The sequence below is a fragment of the Hypanus sabinus genome, chromosome 16, assembly GCF_030144855.1.
Source record: "Hypanus sabinus isolate sHypSab1 chromosome 16, sHypSab1.hap1, whole genome shotgun sequence".
Classification (NCBI taxonomy): domain Eukaryota; kingdom Metazoa; phylum Chordata; class Chondrichthyes; order Myliobatiformes; family Dasyatidae; genus Hypanus; species Hypanus sabinus.
The window spans coordinates 19,470,703-19,486,840 of NC_082721.1; positions in this window are offsets into that span (position 1 = coordinate 19,470,703).

Sequence of the window (16,138 nt, forward strand, 5' to 3'; positions counted from 1 at the left end):
CTTTATCTCTCCCTGACTCCCTCATTCTCTACATTAATTATAAATATTCTTAAAAATTCTGTTTGGTTTATAGTTAAAGACCCCCATAATTTACCAGTTTGGAGACCCAGAGGATAAACTACACAAACAACTGCTTCACACGTTTATCTGAAATTTAACATTCCGCTCTTTAGTGCGTTCGTCATCCAGCTTTATTTAGAGTGCGGGGAAGGCTCCAGCACCTTCGTGGAGAAAGGAATTTCTGATGAAGGTGTTAAGTGTTTGTGTTATTTTGCCATGTGGTCGCCAAGTTAGAGGAATACCCTGGATAGCATGTCTTTTTATAAAACTGCTTCTGTGCAGCGCCTAGACTTGGTTGTTAGCCTATCATTATTCAAGAAAGCAATAAAGAGGAGGAGGACGGGGACTGTATTGCCTAATGTGTTTGGAACAGAGGAAGTCCGAAGTAGTTACAACCATATGAATGCATATTATTAACTAGCGAGTAGTACAGGACTAGCAGTAGCAGTACTGATCACTTGAGTTGAGTATGATGTTCTTCTAAAGGGTTATTCCCTTAAGGGAGAACATTCGCGCATGACTTTGTTTAATGTGGTGAGGCTGATGCATGGGCAGTCACCACATGGTCTTTGACAGATTGGGGTCAGGGTCCAGGGACATAGCATGCAAGACTACTGGGGAGCCTTCACTGCTGCAGCCTTCCTCCACCTTCACTGCCAATGTGATGCGTCATCACCTTCTGCCAGCTCCACCGTTGCGTTCTCAGTCGGATCGCTCTTTATCCGGAACATTCCCCTTGACATTACCGCCATGGATGACCCCGTCAGGAGGTAAGGTCCAGGGGGCATCGCTCTTGGGATCTCAGGAGCTCACAAGCCTCTCCACCGTGACAAGGCACTGATCCTCGGAGAAGACAGGACTAATGGGGGTACCCCGTCAATAAACAGAGAAACAGGAAAGAATAGGACATAAGGTTGGAAAGTTCCAGAGCGCAAAGCAAACAAACATAGGCAGCAGTTTGCACACACACAATTCTTCCCAGAAGTGCCTGGGCCAATAAAACAGCATTCCATCATAGATCTGCAACAGATGTGTGACAAGGTGAAAAATGCTCCAGCATTCAAAATATCTAATTGGTTATTTGAACAACGCACTATATGTGGCTCTTAAGTCAATGTTGTTTAATAGTTTGGCTTTTGATTTAATGCTTCCATATGCTTTTTATTACTGACAGCATGAGGAATGTCAGATTTATTGATGGGAAATATACTTAGGTGAGGGAACATTGTCCCTCAGATGTCACTAAATATTTGAACAGATTTCATTGAGCCTCCTCATTGTGCAATGCAGTAAATACTTTCAACAGCAGAGTTATTGGCCCAGTTTAAAAGCTGGGATATTCATTTGCTCACACAGATGGAGGGCCACAACTAGGTTTTCATTTGGAAAGGAGACCCAGTTATTTTATTATTCAGTCATTGGATATGGGCGGCCTTAGATAGGTTGACATTTTATTGCTGACACACTTCACTTACTACCATAGGAAGTGGTTAAAATGGTTGGTATTAAATTTTAAAAGTTCAAAGTTCAAAGCACATTTATTATCAAAATATGTATACCATATACAACTTTGAAATTTGTCTTCTAATGGGCAGCCACAAAAGCAAAGAATCCCAATAGATCCCAGTTAAAAACAGGTTAATCAAACTTCCAATGTGTAAAAAAAAGAGCAAATCATGCAAGCAATAAAAAATAAAGAAATAACACTCAAAACAAAAGTTCAGGGAAGTCCACAGTCTGAATACTTTCTGGGGAAGCTGGAAAACATAGATGAGGAAAAACTGGAAGTATGAGGGTCACTGGTGAACTCAAGTGCAGGAATCACAGAGCTAATTGCAATTAAAATAAAAGTAAAGATTTATTGCAGAAATTAGCAAGAAAAAACTAACAAGAGCTCAGGTAAACTGCAGAGAATCTTGACAAACCGAGATCACTCCTGATACACAGTGGAATTTGGTCTGAGTTTCATCTGGACAAGGAACCAGAATGACCCAACACAGAGAGGCTGGCATGTCACCACTCCCCATATACACCCTTGAGCACTTGGGAATTCCGGACATTGAAAATAGCATGCTAATTAAATGATCCCAAATTGAATAAGAGTGATAAATACAAAGTGGTTAACAATTCCCATGATCCCAAATGTGGCACCTGCAAAACAAAGTGAAAAACCAGAGCTAGTGCAAAGACAAACACTTAGACATAAAAGGTAAACAATCCAAGGACAATGCATATGCACGAGGTGGCATTGAGAAAAATAAACTAACTGGCAAAAAAGAACTTTTTAAAATAAAGTTATTTGTTTCTGACAGGAAGCAAGTCCAGTAGAGCACAACTACAGCATGAATTCATTCAAAGTTCAAAGCAAATTTATTATTGTGATATGTATACTGTATTTCACCATATTATTCGTTGAGATACAGCACGGAATAGACCCTTCTGGCCCATTGAACCACACCACCCAATAATCCCTTGATTTAATCCTAGCCTAATCACGGGACAATAAACAATGAGCAATTAACCCACCAACCTGTACATCTCTGGACTATGGGAGGAAACTAGAGCACCCGGATGAAACCCAAGTGGTCACAGAGACAATGTACAAACTCTATACTATCTTGAGATTCATTTTCTTCCAGGTATTCAGAGTAGAACACCAAAATACAATAGAATCAATTAAAAAACTGTGCACAAACAAAGACTGACAAGCAACCAATGCATAAAACAGAGACAAACTGGGCAATTACCTAATTACTAGATAAATAGATAATTAAGAAAATAGATTGATAATAAATAATACTGAGAACATGAGTTGTAGATCCTTTAAAGTGAGTCCATTGATTTAGAATCAATTTAGAGTTGAGGTGATTAAAGTTATCCATGGCAGTTCAGGAGCCTGATGGTTGAAGGTAACGTTTCTGAATTGGACCAGGAGGTCTGTTTCTATGTTGCATGCCCTTTGTAAACCCAATAGCCCTTGATCTATGTAGACATTTTAATGTGCTGCCGCAGGTCAACCACATTGTTACGGAGCTGGAGTAAGATAAAATGTAACGGCAGCAGATTTCATTCCCTCAATGTTATTAATGAGCCAGATGGGTTTTTAGGACAGCCCTACATTTTCATGCTCATCATTAGATGCTAGCTTTTCACTCCGGATTTAATTGATTAAATGAGTTTAAATTCCCTAGCTGCAAAGTTGAGACTTCATCTTCTGTTACTGAATTATTTGCCAAGGCATTCTAGAGTTACCGTTAGGCCTCACATCCTCTATACCACCATATTTTATCTGATTTTTCTAAATTATGAGCCAGGTCAATTAAGAATCAGCTTTATTATCACTGGCAAGTCGTGAAATTTGTTGTATTGTGGCAGTAGAACAGTGCAATACAAGCATATACTATGAATTGTAATACAAAATATATATTTAAGAAATTTAAAAAAGCAGTGCAAAAAAAGAGCAAAAAACATATCGAGATAGTCTTCATAGGTTCATTGTCTGTTCAGAAATCAGATGGTGGAGGGAAAGAAGCTGTTCCTAAAATGTTGAGTGTGTGTCTTCAGGCTTCTGTACCTCCTCCCTGAAGATGGTAATGAGAGCATGCATGTCCTGGGTGGTGGTGGTCCTTAATGATGAATGCCACCTTTTTAAATCATCTTGAAGATGTCCTCAATGGTGGGGAGGCTAGTGCCCATGAAGTTACATATTTTCAGAATTTGAAATAAATGGACAGCAGCAGCAATGAAGCAAATGTCTTTTAAAGGTGGTTCAAAGGACAAATGCCATACAGCAGTGCTGGCTTGTGGTTTCAGTGTTAGATTTTTGATCAGCCAGGCTTCGGAAACTGTTCCTTAGCTTGCTTCCTACCTCAGATGGCACACATGGCTTCCACAAACTAGCACGTGGCTGCTGGTTTGTCACCTAAATTGTCACCACATTAGAATGCACTCAACTCTTTCGGATGTGCTCCACCATGCCTTCCTGAAATGCCCCTGAAATCCCACCTGATTTACGGAGTAAGGCTGTTTATTTAGTGAGATTTAGCACCCATGCCTTCTTTATCTCTTCCTATTCACAACAAGTTTAGTCTTCTGAAGCAACTCTTTGAGCTTCATCTTGCTGAGTTCCTCCAGTCATTGGTTTTATTTTGCTTAGGATATTGTCATTTGGAGTTGAGATCACTCTCTGTGTCTTTAATCTTCGATAGAACTTAATTTCTTCTCTAATGCATGGATATTGATAATGTCAGAGTTAATATTTGCCTTCTGAATCACTTACATTAGCTTTTTATTTAAGGGACACAGCATAGTAACAGGCCCTTCCAGCCAATGATCCTCTGAAACTCAGTTACCATGTGACCAATTAACCTATTAACCTGTACCTCTTTGAAATGCTTGAGGAAACGGAGCTCCTGGAGGAAACTCATGCATCCACTCCTTACAGACAGCCACAAAATTAAAACGCTGTAATAGCGTTACTCCAACCATTGCGCTATTGAGCCACCCCAGTCCTGATGTAGGGTCTCAGCCTAAAATGTCGGTTCTTTATTCCCCTCTACGGATGCTGCCTAAACCTCTGAGTTCCTCCAGCATTTTGCATATGTTGCTTTGGATTTCCAGGATCTTGAGCTTGTGAAGTATTGTTCTTGAAAACTATTAGTCCTTTGAGCCATAGAAAAACATGCTCACAACATTGGAAATGCAAGAGACAACAGATGCTAGAATCTGCAGTAATCCCTTTCCTTACCCAACTTTACTTGTCATCCATCAGTTTCTTTCTCCTAACTCCACCCTTCACCTTTATCACCAGGCATCTTATGTCATCATCTCCCACCTCACCTGGTTTCACCAATCATATGCCATCACAAAGTACACTGCAGATGCTGTAGTCAAATCAAGACGTACAAACAAGCTGGATGAACTCAGCAGGTTGGGCAGCATCCGTTGAAATGAGCAGTCAATGTTTCAGGCCGAGACCCTTCGTCAGGACTCCCGATGAAGGGCCTTGGCCCGAAATGTTGACTGCTCATTTCAACAGATGCTGCCCGACCTGCTGAGTTCATCCAGCTTGTTTGTACGTCTTGATATGCCATCACTTACCTCAACCTTCCCTCTCATCACTTTATACCGGCTATTTGCCATCCGCGCTCCCAGAACCGCTGCAGGATCATGACCCAAAATGTCAACTATTCCTTTGCTTCCACGTTAGTGGTTTTACTTGCTGAGTTCCTGCAGTTGTTAGTTTTACTTTGCTTATGATATTGTCGTTGCGGAGTTGAGATGACTCCCTGTGTCTTTAATCTTCGAAAGAATTTAATTTCTTCTTCTAAGGCATGGATATTGATAATGTCAGAGTTAATGCTTGCCTTCTGAATCATTTACATCAGCTTTATTTTTTAGTAAGTATCCAATCTTAAGAGTCATGCTGATCTTAGGGCAGAGGAACACTGGAAAGGGTTTAGCTTTATTTGCCTTGTGTGACATGTATATTGAAACTTAAAAACATCCTGGGAATATTTTTTCTTTTTACCTCCCCTTTCTCTCTTCTTCTATCCCTCACACTAGCCTCTTAACTCTTCTTCTCACTTGCCTAGCAACACCCCCGGTAACCCCCCCCCCTTCCCTTTTTCAGATGATCCATTCTCCCATTATTCCTTCTTCTCCAGTCCTTTACCTTTCCCACCCACCTATCTTCACCTATCACCTCTAGCTTGCTCTCCCTCCTTTTACCCCACCCCTACCTTTTTATTCTGGTGTCTTCCCCCTTCCTTTCAGGATTTTGCAAGGTCTTGGTCCAAAATGTCAACTGTTTATCCATTGGCATAGACCTTGCCTGACTTGCTGAGTTCCTCCTGCATTGTGTGCGTGTTGCTCTGGATATCTAGCATCTGCAGAATCTCTTGCGTTTATGAGTAGAAACTTGCTTATCCATTATTTGAATAGAGTATCATCTCAGAATGGGTTAGGATCTTCACTGTTGCTATAGAAAGAGAATTTTATTGCAGCAACACACACAAAATGCTGGATAAATGGATTCATTCTGACCATGGTATATAGTCATGGAGTTGTAAGCACAGGATTGGACCCTTCAGGCTATTGTGTCCTTGCCATTGCCTGATTGCCATCTACACCTATCCCATTTGACAACTTTAGACCTGTATCCTACAACACATGGCCTATTTGAGTGTCAAAGTTCAAAGTTCAAAAGATTTATTATCGAAGTATGTGCATGTCACCATATACTACCCTGAGGTTCTTTTGCTTGCAGGCATTTGCAGTAGGACAAAGAGATCAATGAAAAGTTGCACACAAAGACTGATAAACAATCAATGTGCAAAGAAGACAAACTCTGAAAACACAACAAAAGAACTTAAAGTTACTAATCCTCACCACCTCCGATCCCCAAATGAGGAATGGCTCATGGACCTATGGTTTCTTCGTCCTGTAATCCATAATCAGCTCTTATTGCTTACTATTGCAGCTCTTAGTGTCTGCCTAAATGTCTTTTAAATGTAGGGATAGAAACTTGTCAAACTTGAATGCCATTTTCAGGAAACAATGGCCATGAAACACAAAGGTCTTCTGTTCAATTTTCCTTAGTGTCGGACAATTTATTACATATATGTTATCCCATTTTGATTTACATTGATTCGTATTTGTTGTGATAAAATTCCATCTGTCTATAGTCCAGCCAACTTTTCCACTGAGCTATAGCCTAAGACAACCTTCCTGTCTACCCTGAATAGCACCAACTTCCACATAATCTAAAAACGTACTAATCACATCGCCTACATTCTGTATTTAGAATGTATGACAGAATCTGTACATCCTTCTGATGGAATGCATGGTTCTTCTCCATCTGCACCAGTTTCCTCCCACTGGTTGTACCAGTTAGTAGGTTGATTGGTCATTGTAAATTGTCCCGTGATTAGGCTTGGGCTACATTGGGGGTTGCTGGGCAACATGGCTCGAAGGGGCAGAAGGGCCTGGTCCATGCCATTGCACAATAAATCAATTCACATCCACGTTGTTTACAAATCACAGATAAAAAGGGTCCCATTGTGACAATTGCCCCACAGCACTGGTCATAAATGTCCAAACAGTAAACTGTCATTCCACCGTTTTGTGACTCCTATCACCAAGACAATTTTGGATCCTATTAGCCAGATTTTCTTGGATTCCAGGTATCAGCTGTTATGAAGGTACCACAGCTCTGAGAAGAATCGCAAGATCGCTATTAATTCGGGACTCGGAAGTGAGAAACAATGCAACGGTTTTGACCATTTGTTCTTAGAGGCACCTGTGTCATGTGCAAGTCCCGGCTACGTGACAACTACCATGAACCTGAACACCCTCGGGCCATGTGGGGGTGGAGATTGCATCCCCCTACTTTGATGGACAGCTACAACTCTGCAAGTAAAGATAAAAGCGGACTGCAGGAGGCAGTACCCTAGCGATGCACCAGAGGAACTTGCTCGCTCAACGCTCCCGGGAGAGCTGGAAGCCATTCAACGCCACGTGTGCTCCTAACCCCTTTGCCTGGGGAGCGGGTGGCTGATACTACCGAGAAGGACTTCGAACTAACAACGGGGAAACCAACGCTCCCCTGATTTTAACGGAGTGGTCATAAAGACACGGGCAAGTCTTCTTTTCGTTCTCACCGATCTCTCTAAGACACGTGAAACCCAAAGATTCCTCGAAAGACTTCTGAATGACTCTTTATATTTTCAATGGGCAAAAATATTATCCCCTAGACAACAGCCGAGATTAATGATGATTATGACTATACCCGTGCTTTAGATTGTGTATTGGTGATGTGCATTATCTGAATGTTTGCATTAACCTTATTTTTGTGCCCCTTTATAAATAAAAACGTTTGAAAATAGTGACATCAGACTTCAACAGACCTCTCTATCTTTGCTGGTATGTTCTCCAGTTACGGGATATGTAACAACATTGGGGTTCTCGTCTCGGGATTTGACACCAAATTGGGAGGCCAGTGAATCGGGCTTGTAAATCAAAAACTTGAATCTGGTTACGCGGGTAGCCAGACGGGAAACCAGCAAAGATGGACGTGGGTGAATTTATGGAAAACCCAACGGTGGGGGCGCTAGAGGCGGCCACCAAATCAGACTTGTTAAATTTGGCGAAAGGGTTGAACCTCAAAGAAGAGAGGTCATCCATGAAAAAGCAGGAGGTACGAAGGGCCATAACTCAGTATTACGTTGGAAAGAATATGTTTGAAGATGGGGTATTGGAAGATATCCCTAACAAAGTACTATCAAGTGGGACGGTTCAGTTAGAGGTGGAGAAATTAAAGTTGGAACGTGAAATTAAGTCAAAAGAGCTGGAAGCTGCTGAGAGAGAGAGAGAAAGGCAAAGACAGCATGAAATTCACCTAAAGAAGCTAGAAGCAGACGAGAAAGAGAGGGAACGGGCCGAGAAAGAGAAGGAACGGGCCAAGAAAGAGAAGGAACGGGCCGAGAAAGAGAAAGAATGGGCCGAGAAAGAGAAACAGAGGCAACATGACCGGGAGATTGAGAAGATGAAGAATGAGCGAAGAGATCAAGGGTTAGACCAAGCGGAGCGGTTTAATGTTAGTAGGGAGTTGAGACTGGTGCCCCCGTTCGAGGAGGCAGATGTCGATAGTTATTTCTTGCTTTTTGAAAAGGTGGCAGTAAATCAGAAGTGGCCAAAAGAGCATTGGGTGGCGTTGTTACAAAGTGTGTTAAAGGGGAAGGCCCAATGAGCATATGCGGCCTTGTCCCTGGAGGAGGGAGGAGCAGAGAATTATGATGAGGTAAAAAAGGTCATTCTCCGGACTTACAAATTGGTACCTGAGGCCTATAGACAAAAGTTTAGAAATTTAAGGAAAGGGTGGAATCAAACGTATACTGAGCTAGCCCATGAGAAGGGGGTGCTCTTGGACCGTTGGTGCACCACGGCAAGAGTGGACGAGGATTATGGGCGTCTCAGGGAGTTATTTTTGATTGAGGAATTTAAAAGTTGTGTTCCGGAGGAGATCCGGATGTATTTGAATGAGGAGCCGGAAAAGTCCATTTCAGAATTTGCCAGGTTTGCGGACAAATATGTCCTAACCCACAAGACAAAGAGTCCCTCGAATAAAGGTCCCCAGAGAGACCGTGGGAACGATCGAGAAAGTCCGATGAGTGAGGCCGAGGTCCCACTGGGAGCTAGCGGTAAGGTTGAGGGGGAAAGGCAAGACGGCCAGAGGGTTCCGGGTTTGACCTGTTTTAATTGTTGAAAGGAGGGGCACATTGCATCTCGATACTTTGCTCCTAGAAAGGAGATAGGAAGAGGGAAAGCCGCAGTCCCTATTGGGTGTGCCGTGGTAATCAGTAAATCGACCAGAGAGCCCCAGGTAGACAGAGTACGAGAAGGCTCTGGGAGTTGTCTGTCACACGGAACCGTGTCTGTGACGGGGGGAGACACACCAGTTCCCGTACGAATCTGGAGGGATACGGGTGCTGAACTCTCCCTGGTTAGCCGTAAGGTACTAGAATTTGGTCAGGAAATGGGCATGGTAAAGGTGGAAGGAATACATAAAAGGATAGAAATGGTGCCCTTATATAAGGTCATTCTGGATTGTGAGCTGGTGTATGGATCAGTTGAAATAGGGGTGCCATCAGAATTCCTGAGAGTTGACGTGGACATCCTGCTGGGGAACGACTTAGCAGGGGGTAAGGTTTGGTCAGCCATGCTGCCGACCTGGCGACCGGCGTGTGTGGTGGCCCTGCCCCTAGCGCCCAAGGACCATCTCACCAGCGCGGTCACTCGCAGCATGTCGAGAGAGACAGCTGTGAACGAGAGCAGTTTAAATCTGGCCAGTTTTGATTTGGCCGAGACGTCTTTGCTGACCCTGTGCCATGAGGATTTAGAGGGTGGTAAGATGAAGAGTATTAAAGTGAAAGGGGGTAAGGGAGAGGAGATAGATCTGCCCTTAGCGAAGAGAAAGGCCTTAAAGTTAGGAAATAAAGATGAGAAACAGATAAAGCTGTTAAAAGGTCCAGAGTTGGACATGGATGATCTGTCTAGTTTGGCAGAATTGTTTGAAGAACTTGAGAGTTCTAAAGGTGTTCCCGATAATGAGAGGAGGGCAGTCCTAGATGGAAAAGATACCCTTGCCGCGAAGGGGTCTGCTGAAAGGGCCGAGGAGGTTGTTTCAGCTTGCAGGGTTGCGCCTTCCCCGGGTGGGATCTGCCCAGAGAGTAACTGGGAGGATCGGGGGAAGTTAGAATTTGAAAAAGGTACGGGTGTTGAAAGCCTGGAAGAGGCCAATGTCCCGTTTGAGTGTGTCCGAGATGGGGATGCACGTGGTGCTGAACCTGGTAACGGAGCTCAGAAAAGTCTGAGGTATCTGATTCAGTGGAACGGGGCGGCCGTCCTTGTGGGTCAGATGGACTTGGTTCAGTGGGAAAAGGGTTAACCTTGGTAACCGGGGGAAGTGTGAGTTCCCCGGTGTTTGTACTCGAAGGTGGGTTCAAAGTTAATGCCGAATTTAAGAATGGGGGGGGGGGGGGGGTGAGGATTGTTAGTGAAGGAAACGGAAAGTCTGTAGTTTCCAAATCGAAGGAAGAAACCTTAAACCTGGCAGATCGCTCACAGAGTGAGCCGGGGGATAGTGGGGCCCCCCACTCTATTGTTATGCCAGGATGGGGTGTGAAAAGGCTGCCTTCGACATGCTACTTGAGCGAAGAGTTCGAATCAAACACCAATAGCCTGAAGGGGACTGATAAAAGGGCCAGCCACCTGGGTAAAATCGAAGAATTGGGTGAAAAGGGTCTAAGTTTGGGGCATGGTGTTGCAAAAATAACCCTGATGAACGAGGCAGGTGGGAGTTCACCACGAAAAATTACTCAAGTTCCTCACGGGGGGGCTCGCCGGAAAAGAGGCAATGGTTAATGGAGATGCCCTTGTTAAACAGCCAAGCAGGTTGAATGGGTTTGCGCCAAAGCCAGTGAATAATAAAGACAACCCATGTTGGAGACCTGCTGGCTGCATAAAACGACTGAAACGATCAATGTTCGCATAAACTTTTGTAAATGCACCTAAGCGAAGGTCACCCCTCCTTAGTGTTGTTGTGGAAAAAAAATAATAATACTAAATAGATGGTTATTGAATTGAAGTCTGATGCTACAAGGCTTTAGTACGGTATGCGATTTTAAGATATTAAAGAAAGGGGCATTGTAATCGTTAACTATTTAGATACTGACTTGAATGTATAACAGTAGTATTCTGTGAAGAGAAAAAGCTTGGGTATGGTGTTAGAGTAAAAATCCTGTAAGACACGGTAAAAAAATGCTGTTTAGAGGGGAGGTGTTATGAAGGTACCACAGCTCTGAGGGGCCTAAGGAGCAGGAGCAGCCCCCTCCTTCCGGAGAATCGCAAGATCGCTATTAATTCGGGACTCGGAAGTGAGAGACAATGCAACGGTTTTGACCATTTGTTCTTAGAGGCACCTGTGTCATGTGCAAGTCCCGGCTACATGACAACTACCATGAACCTGAACACCCTCGGGCCATGTGGGGGTGGAGATTGCATCCCCCTACTTTGATGGACAGCTACAACTCTGCAAGTAAAGATAAAAGCGGACTGCAGGAGGCAGTACCCTAGTGATGCACCAGAGGAACTTGCTCGCTCAACACTCCCGGGAGAGCTGGAAGCCACTCAATGCCACGTGTGCTCCTAACCCCTTTGCCTGGGGAGCGGGTGGCTGATACTACCGAGAAGGACTTCGAACTAACAACGGGGAAAGCAACGTTCCCCTGATTTTAACAGAATGGTCATAAAGACACGGGCAAGTTTTCTTTTCATTCTCACCGATCCCTCTAAGACACGTGAAACCCAACGATTCCTCGAAAGACTTCTGAATGACTCTTTATATTTTCAATGGACAAAAATATTATCCCCTAGACAACAGCCGAGATTAATGATGATTATGACTATACCCGTGCTTTAGATTGCCTATTGGTGATGTGCATTATCTGAATGTTTGCATTAACCTTACTTTTGTGCCCCTGTATAAATAAAAATGTTTGAAAATAGTGACATCAGACTTCAACGGACCTCTCTATCTTTGCTGGTAAGTTTTCCAGTTACGGGATACGTAACACAGCCTATTATACAGGATCTTGTCAAATGCTTTACTACAGTCCATATAGATAGCATCTACTGCCTTATCTTCATCAGTCTTCTGAGGTACCTCTTTGAAACACTCAATCATAGTGAGACAGATAAAAACTCCATGAATATCCCTGATCAGCTCCTAACCTTCCATATGTACAGAAATCCCATCATTTTCTCTATTAGTTTACCTACTGGTGAAGTAAGGCTCACTGGCTTGTAGTTTATCCAAAGATGTTTCTTTTGAGTTCCCTATCGAAGTTTTCAGTGACTGCCTTATAGTCATGTTTGCTGCTTGTGTTCTTCTCTGCAAGTGGGTGTAGCCTTCTTCAATCCTCTCTGGTTTATCCCGGCTGCCATTCATAAATAATAAATATCCTGGAAAAAGCTGAAGTGGTGACAGGAATGGTACTTTTACAGGAGACAGGGTGGGATGAGGTACAGTGAAGATAAGCTTGGGAATCAGTATGTTTATGAAAGCTGTCAGTAGCTGGTTTGGAAACAGAGAGATTGAGAAAGAGGAGAAAGATGACAGAAGTGGCAGAGAAGTGACTTGGATCTGCTCCAGTTTGTGTATGGAGACAACAGGTCCCGAGCAGAAGCCATTTCATTGGCTCTCCATTCAACTCTGGAACATCTGGACAGAGAAAACGCATACAACTGGATGTTCTTTATTGAACAACTGCTGGGCACTCAAAACTATCTTCCCCTCAAAACTATTCAATAAGCTTCAAGATCTTGGCCATAGTACCTTATTGTTCAATTGCATCCTTGATTTCCTCACTTGCAGACACCAGAAAGTACACCTCCTCTACAATTTCCATCAGCACAAGTACACCAAAAGGTTGTATACATAGTCATACACACTTATGACCGTGAGGCCAAGCACAACTCCAATGCCATACCTTAGTTTGAAGATGATACCACTGTCATAGGCTGAATCAACATATCGGAGTGAGTTCAAGAATCTGGTTGAGTAATGCCATAATAAAAACCTCTCACTCAATATCAGCAAGAACAAAGAGATGATTATTGATTTCAGGAAAAAGAAACTGGTTGTCCATAAGCCAGTCCTTTTCGGGGATTGGAGGGGAAGAAGGTCAGCAACTTTAAATTCCATGGTGTTTACAATAAACTGGACTGGTCAAAGAACACTGAGGCTGTCTACAAGAAGGGTCAGAGCCGTCTCTATTTCCTGAGGAGACTGAGGTCCTTTAACATCTGTTGGACGATGCTGAGGATGTTCTACGCAGCTGTAGTGGTCAGTGCTATCGTGTTTGCTGTTGTGTGCTGGGGCAGCAGGCTAAGGGTAGCAGACACCAATAGAATTAACAAACTCATTCGAAAGGCCAGTGATATTGTGGGGGTGGGGGTGGGGGTGGAACTGGACTCTCTGACGGTGGTGTCTGAAAAGAGGATGCTGTCCAAGTTGCATGCCATCTTGGACAATGTCTCCCATCCACTCCATAATGTACTGGTTAGGCACAGGAGTACATTCAGCCAGAGACTCATTCCACCAAGATGCAATACTGAGTGCCATAGGAAGTAATTCCTGCCTGTGGCCATCAAACTTTACAACTCCTCCCTTGGAGTGTCAGACACTCTGAGCCAATAGGCTGGTCCTGGACTTATTTGGCATAATTTACTTATTATTATTTAATTATTTCTGGTTTTATTTTGCTATATTTCTGCACTATTCTTGGTTGGTGTGACTGTAATGAAGCCCAATTTCCCTCGGGATCAATAAAGTATCTTTGTCTGTCTGTCTGTTATCATTTCAGAGGATCTGTCCTGGGCCCAGCATGTAGGTGCCATTATGAAGAAAGCACAGCAGCATCTCTACTTCCTGAGAAGTCTGTGAAGATATGGCATGAAATCTAAAACTTTGACAACCTTTTTTGGAGAGTATATTGACTGGTTGCATCATGGTCTGGTATGGAAACACCAAAGCACTTGAATGGAAAATGCTACAAAAGTAGTGGATTCAACCAGGTCCATCATGGGTAAAGCCCTCCCCACTACTGATGCACCAATAACAACTCACTCTGAGACGTAAAGGCGAGATATCAGCATTTATTGACTGGAAGAAGGAACAAGCAGTGGTTGACCACCATACTACATCCTGGAGACAGAGAGGCTGGGCTCAGACCTCAATCGCCTTTATACCGGGGTCTGTGAGAGGAGCCACAGGAGCAGTCAGCAGGGGGTGTGTCCAGGCAGGTATATGTAGTTCACCAAAACTACTGAGCACATCTACACGGAGTACTGTTGCAGGAGAGCATCGTCTATCATCAAGGACCTCCACCATCCAGACCATACGCTCTTCTATTCGTTGCCATCAGGAAGAAGGTACAGAAGCCTCAGCGCCCACACCACCAAGTTCAGGAACAACTATTAACAGTCAACAAACAGGGTTTTGAACCCGAGGGGATAACTTCACCCAGCTTCACTTGCCCCATCACTGTACTGTTCCCACAAACTATGGTCTCACTTTCAAGGACTCTTCATCTCATGTTCTCAATGTTTATTGCTTATTTATTTATCACTACAGTTTGAGTACCCCTTATCCAAATGCTTGGGGCTGAAGAGTTTCAGATTTTGGATTTTCTTCAGATTTTGGAATATATAATCACATCTTAGAAAGGATGTGTTGAAACTGGAGAGGGTTCAAGGGAGGTTCACAAGAAAGATTCCAGGTTTGAATGGCTTGTCATATGAAAAGCATTTAATGGCTTTAGGCCTGTAGCACCAGAATTCAGAAGAATGAAGGGTTACCTTATTGAAACTTATTGAATGGTAAAAGGCCCTGATAGAGTGGATGTGGAGGGGAGGTTTCCCATGGTGGGAGAGTCTAAGACCAGAGGACACAGCCTCAGAATAGGCGAACGTCCTTTTAGAACAGAGATAAGGAAAAATTTCTTTAGCCAGAGATGGTGAATCTCTGGAATTCATTGCCACAGGCAGCTGTGGAGACTAAGCCTGTATGAATATTTAAGGAAGAGGTTGATGGATTCTTAATTGGTCAGGGCATGAAGGGATACGGGGAGAAGGCCGGAGATTGGGGATCAGCCACGATGAAAAGGTGGAGCAGACTAGATGGGCCACATAACCTAATTCTGCTCCTATGTCTTATAAGGAGATACATAGCTTGAGATCACCATCATTCCCAACTCTGAATTTTTATGCTACCAGCAAGCAGACTTTGTCTTACACTTGTTCGTACTTAACAGTAAAAGTCATTACATACCAATAATATAATGAAAATACACTGTGTGCAGGGTAACAAAAGCAACGTCGGGAGAATACCTGAATCAACTGTTGAACAAACAATAAACAATGGCAGGATTTCAGTCTCCACCTACAGTGCTGTGTTTTGATTAGAAGTTCACAGTACACTGTATTTGTATTTTACTTTTTCTAGGTTTTAAGCAAGGTATAAAAAGAATCAAAATGATAGACTCATTCTTTATTATATTTTCATCAGTGAAAAATACTTGGCAAATACAATAGACAATAGACAATAGGTACAGAAGTAGACCATTCGGCCCTTTGAGCCTGCACCGCCATTTTGAGATCATGGCTGATCATCTACTATCAAAATACGTCAATGAATTTCTGTAGACCTTTAAAAATTTGATGCCATGTTTATTTTAAAATTTCTACAAACAGACTGCTGACGATAAACAATTATCTTCAATTTACAGTGCATTGTGATAGATTGTGGCTTGTTTCATAACCAGCGTACTGCTAAGCTGTATATGTTCACTCCGACACTGATAAATCCACTCTTTCAATACACAATCAAGATCTTCATTTTCACTCGATGCAGTGTTTTTCTAAATTTCATTAACTTCTGTCCATTACATATGTGGGATTACCTTACAGAACTGGTGCATTGAGACCTGCACGAGGCTTAGAACCTTCCCAGTGCCTT